This window comes from Calliopsis andreniformis, unplaced genomic scaffold (genome assembly GCF_051401765.1).
Source record: "Calliopsis andreniformis isolate RMS-2024a unplaced genomic scaffold, iyCalAndr_principal scaffold0052, whole genome shotgun sequence".
NCBI classification, from domain to species: Eukaryota; Metazoa; Arthropoda; class Insecta; order Hymenoptera; family Andrenidae; genus Calliopsis; species Calliopsis andreniformis.
In genome coordinates, this window is record NW_027480461.1 from 4,387,572 (window position 1) to 4,392,935 (window position 5,364).

The following is a 5,364-nucleotide window of genomic DNA, read 5'->3' on the forward strand; positions in this document are numbered from 1 at the left end:
CCTCAATCCTCAATCCTCATTCTCCAATCCTCAATACCAAAACCTCAATCTTCAATCCTCAATCCTCAATCCTCAATTCTCAAACCTCAATCCTCAATCCTCAGACCTCAATCATCATTACTCAACCCTCAATCCTCGTCCTCAAACCACAACACTCAATCCTCAATCCTCAATCTTCAATCATCAATATTCAATCTTCAATCCTCATTCCTCAATCCTCAATCCTCAATCCTCTATCCTCAATGTTCAATCCTCAATACCCAATCCTCAATCTTCAATCCTCAATCCTCAATCCTCAATCCTCAATTCTCAATCCTCAATCCTCAATCCTCAATCCTCAATACCCAATCCTCAATCTTCAATCCTCAATCCTCAATCCTCAATTCTCAATCCACAATCCTCAATCCTCAGACCTCAAACATCAACACTCAACCCTCAGTCCTCGTCCTCAATCCACAACACTCAATCCTCAATCCTCAATCTTCAATCATCAATATTCAACCCTCAATCCTCAATACTCAATCCTCAATCCTCAATCCTCAATCCTCAACGATCAATCCTCAATACCCAATCCTCAATCTTCAATCCTCAATCCTCAATCCTCAATTCTCGATCCACAATCATCAATCCTCAGTCCTCAAACATCAACACTCAGCCCTCGGTCCTCGTCCACAATCCACAACCCTCAATCCTCAATCTTCAATCATCAATATTCAGGCTTCAATCCTCAATACTCAATCCTCAATCCTCAATCCTCAATGCTCAACGATCAATCCTCAATACCCAATCCTCAATCCACAACCCTCAATCCTCAATCCTCAATCTTCAATCATCAATATTCAGGCTTCAATCCTCAATACTCAATCCTCAATCCTCAATCCGCAATCCTCAACGATCAATCCTCAATACCCAATCCTCAATCTTCAACCCTCAATCCTCAATCCTCAATCGTCAATCCTCAACCCTCAGTCCTCAAACCTCAATCCTGAATCCTCAATCCTGAATCCTCAATCTTCATACCTGAGTCCTCAACAATCAGTTCTCAAACCTCAATGCTCAGTAGAATGTCCGCAATTCACAGTTTTCAACACTCAATACTCAATCCTCAATCCTCAATCCTCAATCCTCAACGATCAATCCTCAATACCCAATCCTCAATCTTCAATCCTCGATCCTCAATCCTCAATTCTCAATCCACAATCATCAATCCTCAGACCTCAAACATCAACACTCAGTCCTCGGTCCTCGTCCTCAATCCACAACCCTCAATTCTCAATCCTCAATCTTCAATCATCAATATTCAGGCTTCAATCCTCAATACTCAATCCTCAATCCTCAATCCTCAATTATCAACGATCAATCCTCAATACCCAATCCCCAATCTTCAACCCTCAATCCTCAATCCTCAATCGTCAATCCTCAGCCCTCAGTCCTCAAACCTCAATCCTCATTCTCCAATCCTCAATACCAAAACCTCAATCTTCAATCCTCAATCCTCAATCCTCAATTCTCAAACCTCAATCCTCAATCCTCAGACCTCAAACATCAATACTCAACCCTCAATCCTCGTCCTCAAACCACAACCCTCAATCCTCAATCCTCAATCTTCAATCATCAGTATTCAATCTTCAATCCTCATTCCTCAATCCTCAATCCTCAATCCTCTATCCTCAATGTTCAATCCTCAATTCCCAATCCTCAATCTTCAACCCTCAATCCTCAATCCTCAATCCTCAATTCTCAATCCTCAATCCTCAATCCTCTATCCTCAATACCCAATCCTCAATCTTCAATCCTCAATCCTCAATCCTCAATTCTCAATCCAAAATCCTCAATCCTCAGACCTCAAACATCAACACTCAACCCTCAGTCCTCGTCCTCAACCCACAACCCTCAATCCTCAATCCTCAATCCTCGATATTCAATCCTCTATACTCAATCTTCAGTCCTCTATCCTCAATCCTCAATCCTCAATCCTCAATCCTCATCGTCAATCTTCAATCCTCAATACACAACCTTCAATCCTCAATCCTCAATCCTCAATCCTCAAACCTCAATCCTCAACCCTCAGTAATCAACCCTCAATCCTCAATCCTCAATCCTCAGTCATCAATTCTCAATCCTCAATCTTCAATCGTCAGTCCTCAATCTTGAATCATCAATCATCAATCCTCAATCTTCAATTCTCAATTCTCAATCCTCAACCCTCAATGCTCAACCCTCAGTAATCAACACACAATCCTCAATCCTCAATCATCAATCATCAATTCTCAATCCTCAATAATCAATCCTCAACACTCAATCCTCAATGCTATATCCTCAATCCTTAATCCCCGATCGTCAAACCTCAATCCTCAACCATCAATCCTCAATCCTCAATTCTCTATCCTCAATCCTCAATCCTCAATCCGCAATCCTCAATCCACAATCCCCAATCGTCAATCCTCAATCCTCAACCATCAATCCTCAATCCTCAATCCCCAATCCTCAACCCTCAGTAATCCACACTCAATCCTCAATCCTCAATCTTCAATCGTCAACGCTCAATCCTCAATTCTCAATCCTCAATTCTCTATCCTCAATCCTCTATCCTCAATCCTCAATCCTCAATCCTCAATCCTCAATCATCATTCCCCAAACCTCAATACTCAAACCTCAATCCTCAATCTTCAATCCTCAATATTTAACCTTCAATCCTCAATCCTCAATCCTCAATCATCAATCCTCAATCCTCAAACCTCAATCTTCAATCCTCAATACTCAATCTTCAATCCTCAATCCTCAATCCTCAATCCTCAATCCTCATTCTCCAATCCTCAATACCAAAACCTCAGTCTTCAATCCTCAATCCTCAATCCTCAATTCTCAAACCTCAATCCTCAATCCTCAGACCTCAATCATCAATACTCAACCCTCAATCCTCGTCCTCAAGCCACAACCCTCAATCCTCAATCCTCAATCTTCAATCATCAATATTCAATCTTCAATCCTCATTCCTCAATCCTCAATCCTCAATCCTCAATCCTCAATCCTCAATCCTCAATACTCAACCATCAATCCTCAATTCTCAATACTCAATAGAATATCCTGAATTCTCAGGATGCAATACTCAAACCTCAATCCTCAACCCTCAGCCCTCATACTCCATCCTCAACACACGATCATCAATCGTCAATCTTCAATCCTCAATACTCAATCTTCAACCCTCAATCCTCAATCCTCAAACCTCAGTCCTCAACCCTCAGTCATGAATACTCAATCTTCAATACTCAATCCTCAATCCTCAATCCTCAATCCTCAATCCTGAATCCTCAATCATCGTTCCCCAAACCTCAATACTCAATCCTCAATCCCCAATCTTCAATCCTCAATATTTAATCTTCAATCCTCAATCCTCAATCCTCAATCCTCAATCCTCAATCCTCAAACCTCAACCTTCAATCCTCAATACTCAATCTTCAATCCTCAATCCTCAATCCTCAATCCTCAATCGTCAATCCTCAATCCTCAACCATCAATCCTCAATCCTCAATCCTCAATAGTCAATTCTCAATCCTCAATCTTCAATCCTCAACACTCAATCCTTAATGCTCAATCCTCAATCTTCTATCCTCAATCCTCAATCCTCAATCCTCATTCCTCAATCCTCAATCGTCAATCCTCAATCCTCAACCATCAATACTCAATTCTCAATCCCCAATCCTCAATCCGCAGTCGTCAATCCTCAAACCTCAGCCTTCAAACCTCAACCCTTAATCCTCAATACTCAATCCTCAATCCTCAATCTTCAATCCTCAATAGAATATCCTCAATGCTCAGTTTTCAATACCCAGTCCTCAACCTTCAATCGTCAGTCCTCAATCCTCAATCCTCAAACCTCAATCCTCAATCCTCTGTCCACGACACTCAATCTTCAATCCTCAATCCTCAATCGTCAATCCTCAATCCTCAACCATCAATCCTCAATCCTCAATCCTCAATCCTCAGTCGTCAATCCTCAATCGTCAACCGTCAATACTAAATTCTCAATCCCCAATCCTCAATCCTCAATCGTCAATCCTCAAACCTCAACCATCAATCCTCAATCCCTAATGCCCAATCCTCAATCATTAATCGTCAATCCTCAAACTTCAATTTTCAACCCTCAATCCTCAATCCTCAATCCTCAATCCTCAATCTTCAACCATCAATCATCAATCCTCAATCTTCAATCCTCAACCCTCAATCCTCAACCCTCAATCCTCAACCCTCAATCCTCAACCCTCAGTAACCAACCCTCAATCCTCAATTCTCAATCCTCAATCATCAACTCTCAATCCTCAAACCTCAATCCTCAATATTCAATCCTCAATAGAATAACCTCAATTCTCAGTTTTCAATACTCAGTCCTCAATCTTCAATCGACAGTCGTCAATCCTCAATCTTCAACCCTCAATCCTCAATCCTCTGTCCACGACACTCAATCTTCAATCCTCTATCCTCAATAGTCAATCCTCAATCCTCAACCTACAATCCTCAATCGTCAATCCTCAATCCTCAACCATCAATCCTCAATCCCCAATCCTCAATCGTCAATTCTCAATCCTCAATCTTCAATCCTCAACACTCAATCATCAATGCTCAATCCTCAATCTTCAGTCCTCAATCCCCAATCCTGGATCCTCAATTATCAATCCTAAATCCTCAATCTTCAACCTCAATCCTCAATCTTGAAGCATGAATACACAATTCTCAATCTTCAATCCTCAAACCTCAATAGTCAATCCTCAATCCGAAACCCTGAGCCCTCAATCCTCAATACTCAACCTTCAATCCTTTATCCGCAATCCTCAATCCTCAGTCCGCATTCCTCAATCCTCAATCCTCAAACCTCAATACACAATCTTCAATCCTCAATACTCAACCTTCAATCCTCAATCCTCAACACTCAATCCTCAACACTCAATCATCAATCCTCAGTCCCCAATCCTCAATATTCCATCCTCAATCGTCAATCCTCAATCCTCAATCCTCAATCCTCAATGCTCAATCCTCTATCCTCAATGTTCAATCCTCAATACCCAATCCTCAATCTTCAATACTCAATCCTCAATCCTCAATCCTCAATCCTCAATCCTCAATCCTCAATTCTCAACCATCAATCCTCAATTCTCAATACTCAATAGAATATCCTGAATTCTCAGGATGCAATACTCAAACCACAATCCTCAACCCTCAGCCCTCATCATCCATCCTCAACACTCGATCCTCAATCGTCAATCTTCAATCCTCAATACTCAATCTTCAGTCCTCAATCCCCAATCCACAATCCTCAATTATCAATCCTAAATCCTCAATCTTCAACCTCAATCCTCAATCTTGAAG